Source organism: Microcebus murinus, chromosome 1 (genome assembly GCF_040939455.1).
Source record: "Microcebus murinus isolate Inina chromosome 1, M.murinus_Inina_mat1.0, whole genome shotgun sequence".
In the NCBI taxonomy this organism is placed as follows: domain Eukaryota; kingdom Metazoa; phylum Chordata; class Mammalia; order Primates; family Cheirogaleidae; genus Microcebus; species Microcebus murinus.
In genome coordinates, this window is record NC_134104.1 from 7323372 (window position 1) to 7344185 (window position 20814).

The 20814-nt window shown below is 42.2% G+C and overlaps 1 protein-coding gene across 2 annotated transcripts in view; it reads left to right on the forward strand.

Annotated features, from left to right (window-relative positions):
- The window catches only part of KCNJ6 (potassium inwardly rectifying channel subfamily J member 6), a 274104-nt gene that overhangs the window by 235292 nt on the left and 17998 nt on the right, over nucleotides 1–20814 (forward strand). The gene's annotated exons all lie outside the window — the stretch shown is intronic.

A 20814-nucleotide genomic window follows, 5' to 3' on the forward strand; every position in this document is an offset into this window, starting at 1 on the left:
GTGGTGCCACCAGTTCACTGTTGCCAAGGGCCAAAGACCTTTACAAACATGCAGGCTGCAAACCACATTTCCCAAAACGTGCCCAATATTTCAGTTTAAGATTGCATTTATTAGACGGCCCATAAGAAGATGTGGTCGCTTTTATAAACATGTCTCTATTATATTACCGTCCTGACACTGGATTGGTCAGTCACTCGGTAAGGGTCTTATTTGTCTTTAAAAATTTATTGCTCTTTGTTTTTAAAAATCCTTTAAAGCCTGTTTTTTTTCAAAAGAAAAAGACCCGTTTTCTTGCAATCGATGGTTCTCTCGCTTCTTCCCTCCGCCATCAACCCTCCTCCCCCTGTGCCCGGGCACCTTTGAATCTTTCTGAAAATGATTTTGGGGTCAGGAGGGAGGGCAGGAAGTTTGACCATTGTTTTATCATTAACTTTAAGAAGAATTTAAAACATGCTGGAGGCATTTCCTTTGCACAGGCTATTACCGAGGCAGAGTACAAACTGGTCCTCTGAGAACAGAGGAATTTTATCACTCTGCAAACTGATCAAAAGTAGCTCCTGAGGGGCAAAGATTAATGAAAAGGTAAACAATTATGAAAAGGCAATGACGGTGAATTATGACGAGGCCAGCCTAAGCTATGCTTGGGTTTTTGTTAATGTTCTCCGGCTCCTCTGTGCTTCTGAAATGCCAGACAGATTCATAGACCTAAAAGAAATATCAGCAAGAGAAACTTGCACATTCTGTTCCCTTCCAGCAAGTCAATTGCCCAGTTACTAAATCAAGTGTTAGACACAGACATCTTATATGGCAGAGACTAATCTCAGCTTGGAGAATTAAAAGTTGTTTTAATAGGTGTTAATGGCTTTATCAAATGCAAATCAGTGTAAGTGCCTTCTCTGGGTAACCCGCCTGCCTCCAGGAGGTCCTACTCACTTTCTCCTTTGCGGAGAACCGCCCAGATGTGGAGTCGGGGCACAGTGTGACCTAGGGACCTAGATCACGAGGGACCAACAGTTCCACAAGAAGCCAAATTTAACTTTTTTGTTTAAAGTGTCCAGTTCTAAATGATTTCACCTTAGTCCAGAGGGTGTTTGCAACCGACGGATGGAGACTCCAAGACACACGTTGGTTCTGCTCCCCTGCAGGGCCTTTCTGGCCCCTCCACCTATCCGTCCCCTGCCCAACCTTCAGGACTGTTCTTCTTCTCTGGGAGCCTTCCCGGGCAGGCTCATTCAGCCTGGAGTGAATCCCGCGGCCCTTCAACTTGCAAACTCTGGGCCGCTTGTTTTAGCCTGCCTCCTAGACAGCCTCTTACTAGCCATATTTTCCTCACAGTGAAGGCATTACTGTATCTCTGCAACTGGCTTTGAGTCCTTGCAATGGTTGTGGGTGTAAGAAACGCTGGAACTGTGCCGCTCTGGGCACAGTTCCAGAAACACAAGGCAGGTGCAGTCCCTGCCGTCCCGTGTTTGTGTTCTATCAGAGAATACAGGCATTCCATAAAGAATCACAAATGCAGTCAGAGCCACCAAGGGGACAGGCAGACGGGTGTGTATGACAGGGAGACCTGGCTGGGCGCAGTGATTCACACCTGTAATCCTAGTACTCTGGGAGGCCGAGGCAGGCAGATTGCTTGAGGTCAGGAGTTCAAAACCAGCCTGAGCAAGAGCAAGACCCCGTCTCCACTATAAATAAAAAGAAATTAATTGGCCAATTAATATATATAGAAAAAATTAGCTGGGCATGGTGGCGCATGCCTGTAGTCCCAGCTACTCGGGAGGCTGAGGCAGGAGGATCGCTTGAGCCCAGGAGTTTGAGGTTGCTATGAGCTAGGCTGATGCCATGACACTCACTCTAGCCTGGGCAACAAAGTGAGACTCTGTCTCAAAAAAAAAAAAAAACAAGACAGGGAGATCTAACTCAGTGAGGGGTGTAGGTGTCAGGAAAGGTGCCTGGGGGAGACGACCTCATCCCTGAGGAAGGGCTAAAAGTCAGCCAGGTGAGTTGAGGACAGGCATCAGGTAGAGGAGTGGAGCCCCTCAAATGGGGTGGCCAAGGGGATGGAATGTGTCAGTTAGCTTAAGGCAAGTGGGACCCCAAAGTTGATGGGCTGTGGTAGGCGCAGCTGATCAAACCAGGTATCTGAGGAAGAAGAAAAGGGAATGGATGTGGGGTATGTAACCACCAAATATTCACTACAAATTTCCAGTTACACACCTGTCTAAATCCTTCTTTGTTTCTCAGATCAAATCACCTCTCTCCACAGAAAATTTCAAATCTTCTCCCCCTCACCTCCTACTTCACAAGAAAAAAGAAACTCACAGAAAGAACTTCCCTCAAGTCTTTGCCACTGTGTCACTCTCCTACCTATGCCGGTACCCGTGGTGGTGTCCTTCCGTCTGCGAGGACAGAGGAGGGGTGGCTCCTTCTCCCCCCAGCCTCACCTGTCTCTCCAGAGCTGTGGCTGATCACCTCATCTCCCTCCTGTAGACCAGCTATGCCCACTCAGCCACAGCCTTTCTCCTCAGTGTCTACATCGGGTCGGGTGTCTCACATTGTTAAAAGCTCACTCAATCCCATATCCCTTGCTAACTATAGCTTTCTTCCCTCATCTTCATGGTCAGACCCTTGAAAACCTTTTCTATACCAACTCTCCCCATTTCCTCGCCTCAGACTTGCTTCTCAAACCACTTCACTGGCTCCCTCTCTACCCCTCGACTCTCACTGAGTTGGCCGTGACCACCGTGACTGAATTCAAGATCTGCTTTTCAGTCTGAGGCAGTTCTGTCTCCTATTTAGTTCTTGACACTGGTAACCACTTGCCCTTCTTCATATACCTATTGGCCATTTGTATTAATATGTCTTTGTTTGAGAGATGTCTATTCAGATCTTTTGTCTATTTTTTAGTCAGATTATTTTATTTTTTCCTATTGAGTTGTTGGAGTTCTTTATATATTGTAGTTACTAATCCCTTGCCAGATGGGTTGTTGGCAGATATTTTCCCCCATTCTGTGGGTTGTCTCTTCACTTTGTTGATTGTTTTCTTTGCTGTGCAGAAGCTTTGAGCTTGATGTGATCCCTTTTGTCCGATTTTGCTTTGGCTGCCTGTGCTTTGAGAGTATTACTCAAGAAGTCCTTGCCCAGACCAATGTCCTGAAGTGTTTCCCCAATGTTTTCTTTTAGAAGTTTCATAGTTTTGGGTCTTAGAGTTAAGTCTTTAATTCATTTGGATTTGATATTTGTATATGGTGAGAGATAAGGGTCTAGTTTCATTCCTCTGCATATGTATAGCCACTTGCCCTTCTTGTTTTTGTTTTTTTGTTTCTGTTGTTGTCTTTTTTGGAGGGGGCATAGTCTCATTCTGTTTCCATGGGTAGAGTGCAGTGGCATCTTTGTAGCTCACTGCAGCCTCAAACTCCTGAGCTCAAACGATCCTCCTGCCTGAGCCTCCCAAGTAGCCAGGACTACAGTCACACACCTCCATGCCTGGTTAATTTTTTCTATTTTTGATAGGCATGGGGTCTCGCTTTTGCTGATGCTGGTCTTAAACTCCTGACCTCATGAAATCCTTTTGCCTCAGCCCCCCAGAGAGCTAGGATTACAGGTATAACCCACCACACCCAGCCCACTTGCCCTTCTCGAAGCATTCTCTTCACTTGCTTCTGCCACCCTTCATTCTCCTGGATTTCCTCCTCTCTCTCTCACTACTTGTTCTGAACATCTGGGGCAGGTTCATCCTCCTCCTGCCCATCAGATGTTAAGTTTTCACAAGGCTTAGTCCCCTCCTCAGCCTTCCCTTCTCATTGTACCTTTCTATAGACAATCTCATCCCTTCCCAGGCTTCCATTCTCACTCAGAAGTCACTGATATCCCAGTACATATTTCTAACCAAGACCTCTTCTGTGAGTTTGAGACTCAGTTATTCCAGTAGCCTACTCAATGTTCTTTTTTTTTTTTTTTTAATAAGAAGAGTTAAGCAGTTATTACTCAACGTTCTTGCATGTCTTAAAGTCACAATAAACTTAACATGCCCCAAACCAAACAGAATCTTCCTGCACTCAGGATTCCCAATGGCACCACCATGCATCCTGTTGCCCAAGCCAGAAACCTGGGCATCATTCTTGGCTCTTTCCTCTAACTCGCCCTCATGAATAATTCATTGCAGAGGTCTGTCCATTTGGCCTCCTAAATATGTCCTGAGTCCAGTTCAGTTTCCCCATCTCCACTGTTTCTGTTCTAGTCCCAAAACTATAATTTCTTCTTTGTGCTATTGAAGTAGCTTCCTATGTATTTCCCCCACATCTGCTTGCTTTGTCCTCCTCCAAGTCATTTCCCCTCTGCAGCCAGAGCAATGTTTTTATTTGGTACCAATCTCCCCTCGCCTGTACCACAAACACACTAGTCTTCTTTCAGGTTCTTGAACACCTCAGGAACCCTACTACAAATGCTGTTCCTTCTGCTCCTAGTGCACCTACCCCTACCCCACACATCCCCCCATTCATCCTTCAAATCTTAGCTCAAACTTCACATCCTCGGGGACATTTTCACTAATTCCCACACCTGACCAAGTGTGGTCTTATAGAATAATCTAACTTTTCCACATTGCATTTGTTATAATTTTACATCTACACAGTTGTAATCTTACATTTATTTGGATGTTTATTTTATTTTCAGTAGACTATAAATCCAGTGAATCCAAGGACCAAGTCACCACTCTACCCCTAGAACCCATCAAAGTGCCTGCACATAATAGGTTCTTAATAAATATATGATGAACAAATAAATGAATTATTACCACTTGCATCCTTTAATTCATTTAGCCTCTAACAAATATTTATTGGACATACTGCTAAACACTGTATGAGGGATGGAGATAGAACAGTGGCCAAGATAGAGCTCCTGCCCACAGGAACCCCTGTCCCCAGACTTGAGAAAAATACACACAAATATTGACAATTAGAATTTAGATAAAGATTCTGTTGAGATGAGCACCAGATACTGTCAAAGTATGTCAGGGTCCTATAACTCAGTTGCAGCTTAAATAAATTCTCTCTTTCTATTCTTCTCTATTTTTCCTTAAGCCTCCTCCCCTTTACATGCATGCAGACACTTTCCCCTAAAAGAGAGTTATTTTATTCTTTTATCTTTGCTGTTTTGTTTGTTTGAAACTGGGATCCCTCAGGCTTTCAGTGAGTCCATGAGCACTTAACCATTTGCAAACTTTTATACGAGTGCATACTTTAAGAGAAGAGGATCTATGAATTCCATTAGATTCCCAAAAGGGTCTTTGACTTTAAAAAGTTAAGAATCACTGCCTGAAAAATGCAGAATAATGAGGGGCATTGAAGAGAATAGAGACTCTTCAAATATCAAGCACCAAAGAGTATTTTGAAAGTTCAAAGAACAACTATGCATAAAATAAATGCTGACATCAATAGGAAGCCAAGACATGGCATCACCAGATCTTTCCCTGTTGGGTTTTTATTCTATTTGAAAGAATCAACAAACAACAAAACACTTGATGTGAGGGATAAAAGCTATTGATCAATGCTGCTAATTCTACAAGACAGGTCTGCTGTTGCTTTTACACTTGACCAAGGAAAGGAAGGGAATTAAGAGAACTGCTAGTGACGTCCTCAGGCAGAACGCTGTATTGAGTACTTTCACATGTGAAGTGTCCAACACCTCTAATCTGGTCATTCCTTTCCCCATTATGATGGAGGAGGAAGTGAGAGAGGTTAAGTAGCCTGCCCCAGGTCCCACTGCCACTCTGTGCAGCCGAGATTCAAACCCAGGCCCGTCTGCCTCCAATTTCCGCAGCCTGGCCCCACGACGTCATTGAGGAGCCTGTTTTCTATAAAGGGAAATGAGCACGTTAAGTGATTTCAAATTACTTTAGCAGAAGGAAACCATTATTCAGTTTCTTGTCCTGAAACATTTCCTCTGTGAGCAAAGATTGAGAAATAAGAACGTGTATGTGTGTGTCTACGTTGCTTCTTTTTATAAAAAGGAAACACAGGAGGATAAGGCAGAAACTGGTGAAAATGACCACATATAGGAGGAGGGATGGGATGACATTATTCTGAATTTATAAATTTACACTGACTAAATTTTTGAGCCATCTAAATGGTTTACAAATTTTAAAACAACAAAAGAAAGATGACAAAAGCAAATCATAAAAGGAAATACAAATAGAAACAAATGAACCTAACTAGTTATATGATGGATAAAATAACCACATTTAAAAAAGAATGAGCTCAGGTAATTTTTGAAGATGATTTTTTGATTGTGCAACCTCATTGAGAATGTTCTAAGGTTAAAAAGAACTGCAAAGAAAGTTTCAGTTTTACCTTGGAGGTTTTCAGTTGGTAAGCGTGAAAAGGACAGAGAGCACCTGCAGAATTGTCGAAAGGCTGTTTATTTGAGTCATACAAGGAAGTCTGCTACCATCACTTTCCTCCCAGTAGAAACTCAAAGGACTTTGAAAGGAGGGTGGAGTAAGGGGGGGAAGTCTTAAGACAGCCTTTGATTGGTTCATGTTCTATTGGGTGGAATTTTTGGAAGCAGGGAAGCTTTCTGACTGGCTCTCAAGTGCATTGGGCAGTCTTTGATTGGTCCACTACCTACTGGTACATTACTAGGGGCTTTTCAGGCTCAGTAAGGTCACATGGCTTTTCCTGTTTCAACTGGAAGAATATCTGGTCTTCAACTTTGCAATTTGAATCTTGCATAAGCAATTCCTCAGTAGAATTATTGGTATAGCAATTCCAAAACTGTTTTGTGTGTTTTTTAAGAATAGAACCAATGATAGATGTATATATAGGTTATTAGGAACTCAGGTTTTCACTGCTAGAGAAGAGAGACACAAATATAGAATGGGATAAATTAAAGAAGAATCCTATAGTTTGAGATTTGATTTGAGGATATCTCATGATCTCTTTAAAAATAAATAAAGGTTGCTTGCTACCTCCAAGCAATTTCCAAAAGATGATAGCCAGTATCCCATGTTTTGGTAGAGAATAAACAGCGTTTGTGTAGAAAGCGAGGTAAACATGGGCAGGCTTAGAAGGAAAGTGGTAGGTAAAAGGAAGGAGCAACTTGGGTAAGACAAATGTTGGGCAGGTGTTGTTTGGCCAGCGTCCCTTTGGCTACAATAAAGCCTTCACGCTCCATTTTACTTTGTGAAATGTTATCCACCCTCAGGTGTAAGGCACTATTGGGGTTATGAGATCAAAATTAACACATGGCCTCTGTCTTCAAAAACAGAAATAACTGTGTGTTGGTTAAGAGCGTAGACTCTGGAGCCAGACTTCCTAAATAAGAATCCTCATGCCACTCTTACTGTGCCTGTTAGTCTGCCCAAACTGCCATAACAAAATACCAGACAGGGTGGCTTAACAACAGAAATTTATTTCCCCACGGTTCTGGAGGTGGCAGTCCAAGATCAAGGTGTCAGCAAGATTGATTTCTGGGGAGGGCTCTCTTCTTGGTGAGCAGACGGCGGCCTTCTCACTGCATCCCTGCATGGCCTCTTCTCTGTGTGCATGTGGAGAGAGAGCACTCGCATGGTCCGGTGCCTTCTTCTTCTTCTTCTCCTTATAAAGACACCAGACACCAGTCCTTATGACCTCATTTAACCTAAATTACCTCTCCAAAGCCCAATCCCCAAATATAATCACGTTGGAAGTCAAGCTGTCAATATATGAATTTGGGTGCATATTATTCAATCTGTAACACTGCATGACTCAGGAAAGTTCCTTAACCATTCTCTGCCTCAGTTTGCTCACATGTAAAAATAGAGATCATAACAGCATCCACCTGAGGGGGCTACTGGAGGAATTAGATGGCTGATTCACATAAAGCATCCAGTGCCTGACGCACAATAAACACTCAATAAATAACAGTTATTACTTAACTCAATATTTAATGTATGAATTTGTTGAGGGTAGATTTAATTAATTTGATGAGAGTATAATTAGGAGTACACATGCAGAATGCCTTTCTTTAGACATTAGAAGAATGCACATTTCAATGTTTTTTGGTATGGCTGTAGGTAAAACTCACTGGCCCTCTGTTATTTGAGAAAAAGAAGAAACGGGCCGGGCGCGGTGGCTCACGCCTGTAATCCTAGCTCTTGGGAGGCCGAGGCGGGCGGATTGCTCAAGGTGAGGAGTTCAAAACCAGCCTGAGCAAGAGCGAGACCCCGTCTCTACTATAAATAGAAAGAAATTAATTGGCCAACTGATATATATATAAAAAATTAGCCGGGCATGGTGGCACATGCCTGTAGTCCCAGCAACTCGGGAGGCTGAGGCAGTAGGATCACTGAGCCCAGGAGATTGAGGTTGCTGTGAGCCAGGCTGACGCCACGGCACTCACTCTAGCCTGGGCAACAAAGCGAGACTCTGTCTCAAAAAAAAAAAGAAGAAACGTAACTGTTTATTGAAGGATGTTTTGACCTGAGGGTAAGTCCGGGCTCATTGTTATTTAAATGATCAGCAGTTGGAAGAACTTACTGAATTACAGTCATTCTTATACCACGTTATAAATTACACTATCCTGCTTCTTTTTGACACCAGGCTTGGTAAATCACCAACATTATTCTCCTACACGAAGGGCAACCCAATGCTAAGACTTGTAAGTACACAAGTCTTAGCACAAGTCTCTATTACTGTGCCAATTCAGCCAGTTCTTATTGAGAATGAGCACAGAGGCAAAGGAAAAGGAAATAACAAATGATGTTTCCTCGTACTTGAAATAAAACAACTAGTGCCTACCATAGGGGTGGGGAACCTTTTCATGTTGGACTCTGCATTAATTTAGCTGTAATCAAATAAGGCCACATTCAAGAAACTTCATTTAGATATACTTAAAATATGTACCTTATTTTGTAAAAATCTAACTGCTATGTACTTAATAATTTCAAAAAATGAAAAATACTTTTTAATTTTTAAGTTAACTAAACTTTTAATGACTTTGCTATATCTGCTCCTTGTTGGAAAGCATTTGAATATTTGGCTGCAGCATGGAGGTCCACAGTTTCAGCTGATCCTCCAGATGGGGGTATCAGTCATTTGTGACCTTAAGTGTATCTTGATTTGAGTTAGGTAGAACAATGTAGATTTGTAGCAATAAATGGTTGAAAAGCAAGAAAGCAGTTTTCAGGCATGTCGCCAAAGGTATGGGTATTCTACTGCATTTTTCCATATTTCAATTGGATCTTTCTGAAGTCAAACAATGACTTAAATATGTCATCTACTGAGAGCTCAATCAGTTTTATCAGTAGTTCTTTATGTACCTTGGTCATATCAACTAGTCGAGGCTGAAATGCTAATTTGAGTGTGATGTCATGATTCTCAGAGTCAATGAGCCTTTCATTGTATTCTCCAATTAATAGGTCTATAACAGCTGCCTATTCTTCAAATGATTCGCATATATCATCCTGCTCATCAATGAGCTTTGCTAACTAGGGAAAATGTTCATCTGAAATTTCCTTTTGAAGAAGTGTTTTGAAAAAAGATAGCTTTTTCACAATGCTTGGATTTTTGCCACATATCATATATAGACTTAGTTTTATCTTGCGAAGAAATACTCAAGTCATCTTGATTTGAGATGATATCACACAGAAATGCTGTGTTCCTATAGAAATCTTCTTTCAATAATTTGCATTGCAGATTCTGTTCTTCATAAAATTTAACTATTCTCACAGAGATAAAATTTTGGTTAACACCTGTCCCTGTGATAGCTAATGCACTTTAGAATGATAGGACAAATCCACACTGAATACCTCATTGTTCAATTTTAGCATGTTATGAAACTGATGATGCTGTGTTGCATTTGCACAAATATAGTTAACAATGCTTATAACTTGTTGCAAAATGTTACTTAAAATAGTAGCTTTAGCACAGAGATTTTGCTGGTGCAAGATACAATGAAAACAAATGAGAGTATCTGAATCTGTAAATACTTTTTTTGTCTGGGCAATTTGCCCTTCATGGTTTCCTGTCATGGAAGGTGCACTGTCTGTGTACATATGCTCACTAAATTTACCAAATTCAATCAAACTTCATGACATTTATCTGGAAAGTTGTTGAAGACATCTCTTTCCCGTGTTCTGTTTGCAAGAGTGCTCAAAGCAAGTAACTCTTCATAGCAAAGAAAATCTTCTGTTATAACCCGAATGAAATATAAAACCTGCACTGGGTCAGTAGTATCAGTTAATTCACTCAAAGCGATTGAATAATATATATTTTCATTTTGAAGTATTACATGAAGTTGTTCTGTTAAGTTGAAGGCTAATTTGTGCTGCCAATCAGTTATGGCTCTCCTTGAAAGAGGCAGTTGTTCGTACTTTGAAACATTATCAGAGTCTAAGCATCCTATAACTTTGACAATGCATTTTTTCACAATTTCTACATCACTGAATGGCTTCCCTTCTTCCCCCAAGTATATAAGCTACTTTATAAATTGCTTCAGTGGCATTATTTCCGAGTCTTATTGCTGCTTGAAAGAATTGTCTTTGCTTTTGCTTTTCATCTTTTAATTTCTGCAATACAACCTTCCAGCCCTCTTCCTCTAATTTAAAATATCTGTGGTATTTATGACTATATAATGCTGATGAACATTGAATTTTTTTTTTTTTTTGAGACAGTCTCGCTTTGTTGCCAGGGCTAGAGTGAGTTCCGTGGCCTGGCTCACAGCAACCTCAAACTCCTGGGCTCAAGCGATCTTCCTGCCTCAGCCTCCTGAGTAACTGGGACTACAGGTGCAAGCCACCATGTCTGGCTAATTTTTTGTTTCATTTCTAGTTGACTGGCTAATTTTTTCTATTTTTATTTGAGATGGGGTCTCGCTCTTGCTCAGGCTGGTCTCGAACTTCTGACCTCAAATGATCCTGCCGCCTGGGCCTCCCAGAGTGCTGAATTTCTTTTGTGTTGATCTTGCAGTATCACAAAGCAAGCAAATCATCTTATCTTTAGCAGGAATAAGATAATATTGCAATTCCCAATCCTCATTTAAAAATCTGTTTTCTTCCTTCAGTGTTCTCTTGGTCTTCTTTGACATGATGAGCTATTAAGCCAACATAATTGAAGAATACTGCCTAGCTGTGCAACCATTCACAAATTCCATTTCAAACAGAAACACAGTGCACCGTTGTCAAAAGCTGGTAACAGACTGTTGTACTTGACCTCCATAAACCGTCACCAACCAGCCTCATGCAGTAGTGGTGCCAGTCAGGTGGGGAAATTTACAACTAAATCATGAGCATAGCAGCTATCAATTTAGCCGTTACGGCTTAATAATGTTCTAGCTGTGCCAGTCAATCTGGGAGGAAACTTATTTCATGCTTTGGTATTTTAAATACATTCATTTTAGAAATAAAATGAAAATATAAAACATGAACAAAAATGTATTAATAAAAATAAAAGGATCTGTTCCCCAAAATTTGGATTCAATCAAAAGGCCGCACTTAAGGACCTACAGGGCCACATGTGGCCTTAAGGCAGCAGGTTCCCACCCCTGGCCTACAGCCAGTTCTTTCTATGTTCTTGAATATTGGCAATGTAGATTAATTTTACAGTATTCAAAAGTGGTTTCTATCCATTTTATTTTATTGAGGTTCTCCTTCCTCGGGCCACTCTGATGTATTATCCACTACCGATTCCACCTCTGGTTTTGCCCAGGGGCTGTCTCCTGAGAGTGGCTTTCAGCATATTTGTATTCTACACGCGAACTTGTGCCATCCTAATTTGTGACTGAATCTAAAAATAGGGCTTTGCCTGTTAAATCCCTGTCTTGCAGGGCCGGCCTGTGTTTGCTCGGCGCCTATTACAGACGCCCCAGCTGTGCCTCCGTGGTTTTCCCGGCTCCCAGGTGGGCTGGGCCTTGCAGTCACCACTGACAACATGCACTCCCTCCCCTCCAGGCCTTAACTGCTCATCAAGGAGTGACGTGGCCACCAAAAGACAGGCTGTCACCATGCACTTCCTGCAGGTCAAACTCTTACAGCAACTGGGTATCCAAACAGAGAAGGTCTCCGTGGATAAATTGTGAAATGGAATCATTTTTAAAAGATACACACATACACACACACACACACACACACACACACTTTTGGAGAAATAACTTAGGCCAGAAGACACTCTGGAAATCAAGCAGCCTCCTTTGATGTGGGTGTGGTCCTATGTGATTTGACTGAGTTAAGGAATACCCAGAGAGCCAGTAAGACATTATTTCTGGAGGTGTCTGTGAGGTGTTTCCAGAACAGATTCATATTTGCATCAGTAGACTGAATAAAGAAGATCCGCCCTCACCAACATGGGTGGGCCCCGTCCAATCCACTGAGGGCCCTGGATAGAACAAAAGTTGGAGAAAAGGCGAATTTGCCATCTCTTCTAGAGCTGGGCGTCCCTCCTCTCCTGCCCTCAGATGTCAGCACTCCAGATTTCCAGACCTTCAGAGCCCAGAACTTACAAAGACTCTCATGATCTCTTCCTAGAATATTTCATTGAAGTCATCTTTAAAATTGTCTGGGCTTTGTAATTTCTTTATGGGAAGTCTCCAATCACTGGCTCGGATTTCATAACTGGTTATGAGACTTCTTAGCTTTTTATTTATTTTCTTAACTAAGTTTCAGTAAGTTATATGATTTTAGAAAGTTGCCCATTTCATCTACATTGTTGAAGTAGGTTATAATACCCTTTGCCATTTTGAACCTCTGCTGTTTCTGTAGCTGTATCACCCTTTGGGTTCCCAGTACCATTTACTTTTTTGCCTTCTGTATTTGCTACTTGGCCAATCTGATCAGAGCTTTCTCTATTTTATTAGACTTCAGAAAACCAGCTTTTCTCTTTTTTTTACAAAAGTTAATTTGTTTTCTATTTTATCAATTTATACACTCATATTCATTACCTATTTCCCATGGATTACTCCTGATGTTCATTTTCTAATTTCTTAAGCAGTTGGATATTCTGCATGTTAATTTCACGACTTTTTTCTTTTATAATATAAGCATTTAGGCCTATAAATTTTTCTTACTGTCTGTATATCTGTGGTCCCCAACCTCCGTGCTGAGGACACTGGGGACACTGAGGACACAACAACCCCCCCACCCCCCCACCCCCCACCCCACCCCCACCCCCCGTAATGACCGGTTCATGGCCTGTTAGGAACCAGGAAGCACAGCAGGGAAGCTTCATGTGTATTTACAGCCACTGCCACTCGCTCGCATCACTGTATAAGCTCCGCCTCCTGCAACATCAGCGGAGGTCTTAATTGCAGGAAAACAAGCTCAGGGCTCCCACTGATTCTGCATTATGGTGAGCTGTATATTTCATCATATATTACAATGTAATAATAATAGAAATAAAGTGCATAATAAACGTAATGCACTTGAATCATCCCAAAACCACCCCCTCCTGCCCCCCATTCTATGGAAAAATTGTCTTCCCTGAAACTGGTCCCTGCTGCCAAAAAGGTTGGGGATCACTGCTTTATATCACATAATTTTGATATTTAGTATTTCAATATCATTCATTCCTAAGTATTAATGAATTTCCATTTGGTTTCTTCTTTGACTGACATTGTTTAGAAGTATGATTGCATACTACAAAACATATGGTAATTTTTTTTTTTTTTTTTTTTTTTGAGATAGACTCTCGCTCTGTTGCCAGGGCTAGAGTGCCATGGCGTCAGCCTAGCTCACAGCAACCTCAAACTCCTGGGCTCAAGCAGTCCTCCTGCCTCAGCCTCCCAAGTAGTTGAGACTACAGGCATGGGCCACCATGCCCGGCTAATTTTTTCTACATATTTTAGTTGGCCAATTAATTTCTTTCTATTTATAGTAGAGACAGGGTCTTGCTCTTGCTCAGGCTGGTTTCAAACTCCTGACCTTGAGCAATCCTCCAGCCTCGGCCTCCCAGAGAGCTAGGATTATAGGCGTGAGCCACTGCGCTCGGCCATGTGGTAATTGTTTAAGCTCATCTTTTCTTACTGCTTTCTGTCTCATGCAGGCAAAGCTCGGACTGTATCAATTCATGCACAGAATCTGGGGATCCCCTTTCAGTTCTCTCCTCTGTGTGGTTCCCCTGCTTTCAGCTCCCAGGTCTCTTCCTAGCCTTCTTTTCTAAAGACAAGCTTTGTCTCAGCATTTGAGCCACCCATGCTCTGCATAGTTTCACGCAACTGGGGCCACGCTCAGAGTAAAACAGTGCGTGCAAAGAGAGAACAATGCAGCCACAAACTCTTTGGGCTGTGGAATCTCCTTCCACCGGTGCTTGGGCCAGAGAGCTTTGTCTCCCAGCGTTTTCAGTGCCTGTGCCACTGCCTCGCCACAGGACAGTGACAATAGGGGCCACACTCTGGGCTGGGGTGGGGGCCAAACACCCAATTAATGGGGATGCTGCTCCCCCCCCCCAACTCCCTGACTCACAGAGGCACCTGTCCTGGCCCTCCGGGCAGGGTTTCCCTCAGAGATTTTCTTGTCAGTACCTGACAGCTCTGCATTGGGCCCACGCTCAGGTTGAAGCCAAAACATAAAAGAGAAAGGAAAAAAAAGAAAGAAATTTACTCCTAAACAAGCCATTCTTCAAGTTTGGCCTCCCTGCCCCAATCTTTCTGCAACTAAGAACTTTCCAGAGTCTTCAAGGGGTGCATTTTGTATGATACTTTGTCCAGAGGTCTCAGCTGTGCTCAGGGGGAGGGGACGGCTGCATTTGTCCCTCCTTAACCAGGACCAGAAGTCCTGTCCCTTGCTTTTCATTGAACTCAGGTTTGATTAAAATTATGGATTTTGTAATTTTCCAGCATCTCATGTTTTAGCTGAGGGTCTTTCCTATGAATTAATGGTCTGACATAACACTGGAAGCAGAAATCTCTCACTTTCTTTCCTAATGGTTCATAAACCATCTTTATTTAATAGTACATTTTGGACGTTGCCAGTGAACAGTATTGAGCTGCTTGTGTACAGCTCCCTAAGTCCACTCTTTGCATTTAACAGTAGGTATTTATTGGGAACCTCCAGTGCTGAAGCACTGTGCTAAATGCTCTGGGATACGGACATGAACGAGACAAATAGATCCTCAAGGCATTCACAACTGAACAGGAAAACAGACACGTGCAGCGAACTGCAAAATGCTGCCATGGGCACTGTGATAGGAGGTCACTGAAGTGTCAGGGGGCCCTGGGCTCCGCAGGTCCAACGAGAGACTGGCTGGCCACAGAGTGCGTTAGAAAGCAGACCGTAAATTAGTTAGCTCTTCAAAGATGAGCAAGAGAATTCGGGGCAAGACGGCTGGCTAGAGACATCGCTCACGGGACGGTCCCGGAGGGAAGGAAGGGTTTCAGACAAAGGAGAGGGGAGCAGGGGATGCAGCTCAGGTGTAGGGCAGAGGAAGAAATACCGGAGCCTGCCAGGGACTTCATGCAGGAAAAGCATGAAGTAGAAAAGGAAGAGGAAAACAAAAGAAAAGTTATTGGCAAGGATCAATCCCAGAGAGGATAGGAGCCCAGAGAGGGGTACGGGGGTCCTTTCTCCTTCCCATACACCTTTTGGTTACCAGAGGGCTACCAAGTTCCTTGGAAGCATTTCCACCCTCGGGAGCCCAAGCACTGTGGCAGCCACAGAATCGTGGGGAGAACTGGTGTCATCCCAGAGCTTGGACATTCCCCCCACAGGGTTCCCCTCTAAGGAGAGTGACCCGAAAAGCCAGAGAGCCGGCTTCAGACTCTTACCCTGTCTCGCCCCTTCCTGCCCCATTACAGCTGGGGGAGCAGTTTGCATTGCAAACACAGTCCGTGTAAACTAAAACATTTGTACCCCCTTACTATTTTGAAATAAAAAAATAAAGATGTGCAGAATTCCACTGGAGGAAGGATATTCAAGATAAAACAAACAAGATAAACACTGGTGTAAAAATATAAAAGCTAATGGTAACTGCCATTAATAACAATGAGCTATATACATGAAATTGCTACGAGTAGATTTACAAATCCCCTCACACTTCTACGTGAGGTAATGGCTATGTTCATTAGTTTGATTTAGCCTTTTCACAATGTACGCTTATCTCACATCAGGTTGTACACCATAAATCTGTACAATTTCTATTTGTCAAATAAGTAAATAAGACAAAACAAAGCAAAAGATAAGGCATCCCAGAGAATAGTGTGACCACAACTTGGAGATCAAGATCAGATTTTCCACCTTTTGCTCCTCACCAAACAAAACATCTCTTTTTCCAGAGAGTACTTTACTCACTAAAAAAACCTACTTCTGAGGGACTTTCTGATGATGTTTCTGATATGGAAAGTGAATACCACATACATACACACTGATACCATCCCAGTATCTCTGCCTTTTTTATAATGCTAGCTCGGTTGGTTTCATTTTGTTACCTTTTCTTTTTTTTTTTTCTTTTTTTTTTGAGACAGTCTCACTGTGTTGCCCAGGCTAGAGTGAGTGCCATGGCGTCAGCCTAGCTCACAGCAACCTCCAACTCCTGGGCTCAAGCGATCCTGCTGCCTCAGCCTCCCGAGTAGCTGGGACTACAGGCATGCGCCACCATGCCCGGCTAATTTTTTCTAGGTATATTAGTTGGCCAATTAATTTCTTTCTATTTATAGTAGAGACGGGGTCTCGCTCTTGCTCAGGCTGTTTTTGAACTCCTGACCTCCAGCAATCCACCCGCCTCGGCCTCACAGAGAGCTAGGATTACAGGCGTGAGCCACCGCGCCCGGATTGTTACCTTTTCAAATTCAGTAAAACATCACATTTTTAAAGACTGATCTGGGACCAAAGTCAATATATAAGCCAGGAATCTTTCTGAAGAAATGAAAATTACCAATTTATCCTAAGAATATTTTACCGATAGACACATTAACATTCTTTTTTTTTTTTTTTTTTTGAGACGGAGTCTCACTCTGTTGCCAAGACTAGAGTGCCGTGGTGTCAGCCTAGCTCACAGCAACCTCAAACTCCTGGGTTCAAGCGATCCTCTTGCTTCAGCCTCCCGAGTAGCTGGGATTACAGACGTGTGCCACCATGCCTGGCTAATTTTTGTTCCTATTTTAGTTGCCCAGCTAGTTTCTTTCTATTTTTAGTAGAGATGGAGTCTCACTCTTGCTGAGGCTGGTCTCGAGCTCCTGACCTCAAGTGATCCTCCTGCCTCAGCCCCCCTGAGTGCTTGGATTACAGCCACCACGCCCAGCCAACATTCTCTCTTTATCCCTTTTAGAATGAATTCAGATACCAAAAAAGATGAATAAAAATTGGAAGAGCAACCACGAGCATTTATTTAAATCTTGCTTATTTTTATTACATAAATTAAATGCTCCTCTCAAAATGGCACTATGGAAAGGTGTTTTGTTATCTTTATGGAACCCAATAAGTATATTGTATTAGTTTGTTGCCAGAACAAAACACCACAGACTGGGTGGCTTAAACATCAGAAATTTATGTTCTCACAGTTGTGAAGGCTGGAAGTCTCAGAACAAGGTGTCAGCAGGGCTGGTTTCTTCTGGGGCCTCTCTCCTTGGCTTGTGGGTGGCCATCTCCTCCCTGAGCCCTCACGTGGCCTTCCTCGGTGGATGTCTCTGGGTCCTAATTTCCTCCTCTTATAAGGACACCAGTCACATTGGATTAGGACCCACCCATGTGACCTCGTTTTAACTTAATTACCTCTTTAAAGATCCCATTTCAAAATACATCACATTCTGAAATACTGGAGGTTAGGACTTCAACATACAGATTTGGGTTGGGGGAAACCCAATTCAGCCCCTAAGAGTATACTTAGGACAATTTCCACAAACCAGGTCAATATTATTAACATTTCCCTCAACAAATAGCTCCACCACATACTTTTGAATCACTTTGTTTTGTAGATTAAATAGAGCACAGTATAACCATATAATAGAATAGTATAATTGCCATAAAAATGGAATAACCAGGCCGGGCGCGGTGGCTCACGCCTGTAATCCTAGCTCTCTGGGAGGCCGAGGCGGGCGGATTGCTCGAGGTCAGGAGTTCGAAACCAGCCTGAGCAAGAGCGAGACCCCGTCTCTACTATAAATAGAAAGAAATTAATTGGCCAACTAATATATACAAAAAATTAGCCGGGCATGGTGGCACATGCCTATAGTCCCAGCTACTTGGGAGGCTGAGGCAGGAGGATCCCTTGAGCCCAGGAGTTTGAGGTCGCTGTGAGCTAGGCTGACGCCACGGCACTCACTCTAGCCTGGGCAACAAAGCGAGACTCTATCTCAAAAAAAAAAAAAAAAAAAAAAATGGAATAACCATAAAATTATGCTGGAGAAAAAACATTTATATTTACCTATGTTACCTTTACCAATGTTCTTTATTTCTTCATATGGAATCGAGTTACTGTCTAGTGTCCTTTCATTTCAGCCTGAAGGCCTCCCATTATTATTTCTTGTAGTGCAGGTCTGCTAGCAAAAAAAATCTCTCCATTTCTGTTCATGGAATGTCTTCATATCTCTTTCATTTGTGGAGGATAATTTTGCTTCCAGGGTTTCTGATGATAAATAATAATAATAACTCTTATTATTTATTGAGGATCATTTGTATGTAATGAGTTCATCTTACTTGGAGTTTCTTAAGCTTTTTGGATGTATAATGTGTTTACATTAAATTTAAGCAGTTTCTGTCATTATGTCTTCAAATAATCCTGCTCCTTTCTCTTTATATTCTCTTTCTGGGACTCCTATTATGCATTTGTTGGTATACTTGAGGGTGTTCTGCAGGTTTCTGAGGCTATGTTCATTTTTCTCCAGTCTTTTTTCTTTCCTCAATAACCTCAATTGAACTCTTTAAGCTCACAAATTTTTTCTTCTTACAGCTCAAATCTACTAAATCCTTATAGTGAATTTTTCTTTCATTTATTATACTTTTCAGTTCAGAATTTATATTTGTTTTTTTGTATGTAATTTATTTGTTTTATTGATATTCTCTATTGGGTGAGACCTCATTTCTCTAACTTCTTTTAGTTCTTTAAACATGACTTCCTTTAGTTCTTTGAATATATTTAAAGTCTTAGTCTAGTGAGTCCAATGTCTGAGCTTCCTCAAGGACTGTTTTTATTGACTGCCTTCCTTCCTGTGTATGCACCATACTTTCCTGTTTCTTTACATGTATCATAAAACATTGTTGAAAACTGGCATTTTAAATAATATAATGTGGCAACCCTGAAAATCAGATTATCCCTCCTCCCCAGGGTTTTTGTTGTTATTTGTTTTTTAGTGACTTTCCTGAGCTAATTTTATAAGGTATGTATGCTTCATATATCTGGCCACAAAAGTCTCTGCTTAATTATCAGCTAATAATTAGACAAAGATGTTCTTAAAAGCCTGTAACAAACCAATAAATATCTCAGCCTTTGTCAAGGGGCTCTTTGTCCATGGTGGGACATGTCCTCAACACTCAGCCAGGCACTTTACAACTCTGTCTTAGCCTTCACTTCCTGCTTGCACAGAGCCTCGGGTCAACCAAAGTGAGAGCTCAAGTTCTTCCTAGGTTTTGGGGGCGCTTGTGCACAGCCCTACACATGCATGTGGCCTTCTAGATCCTCCAGAATATGTTAGAATTTTCCAAAGCCCCCTGTGAACATCATCTTTCCCCAGATTTTCTTTCTGGTTTTTGGTTAGCTTACTGTTTTCTCCAACAGTTATCACCACCTTCTCCATTTTCTAGTCACTTTACAATAAACATGTACTTCCTTTATGGAAAAAAAGCATTTTATCACCTTTTCCCCTTGACTTCATATTTGCATCCCACTCTGAGCCCACAAATCCCTGCCATCACCTGTCTTTCCTACCACTCCCCAGCTCAAATAAAGAAAATATCTCAGAGGAAAAACATCATTTGAGAAAGAAAATCAAGACAGTGTTGATCTGTCTTTCCAATGCCTAGAAGTGCTGCAGTACTGGTGTTAGAGGCATGAAGTGGGGTTTTTGTGGGTCAGCCATGGGAACATTGAGGAAGGGCAGCATTTCAGGTTTGAGGTTGGGAGGTAACACGAGGCTGGCGCGAGGGCTGCTGCCGGCTCAGGCTCTGACAGCTGCCTTTGAGTCAATCACTTACATCCCTGGCATCTCAGCTGCCTCTTCCGCACACAAGGAGCAAATGCACTGCTGCAGGGACATTGTGCCACTCGGAACCCTTCTGTGTGAACACCCACGTGTATCCTCTGCTCTCTACCCCTCCTGCATTCAGCACAAAGCAGCTGCCTCATATATATTATTGGTCATCTTAACCAGTGACATACTGGCTGGCTGGCATGCTCCTTTCCTGGGTGACAGTGTGACTTCTTTGAGTCCCTGGCAGTCTTGCCTTTGTGGGCCCCTTGCTCCATTAAAAAAAAAAATTAATTGTGTTTGATAACTGTGTTGGTTTAAAGATGAATATATCAACATTTTCTTCTAGCTAAAAGTTTATTTTTCTGATTTTAAAAGAAATTAAAGCATTTTCACGGGGCCCCTAAAAGTATTCTGGGCCCTAGACACTGTGCTTACTTGCCTAATGAAGACGTGACCCTGAATTACTGACTACATGAATGCTGCCATTTCCTGAGAATTTTTATAAGAGAGCTCTTTGGCCTCCAAGAAGAAAAAAAAAAATGCACAGTTGTCATTTCCCATATCTTATACCAGGCCTGTTGCCCAGTTTTCCTTTCTAAGGAGATGGATGGAATTTCCCCCATTCTGCCATTTCTCCTCTCTCCGGGGCTGCCAGTAGTTCACACTTGTGCAAATTAGAAAACGTCTTCTTGTCTTTAAGAAGGAAGAAGAGCTTTAAGGTAGTGT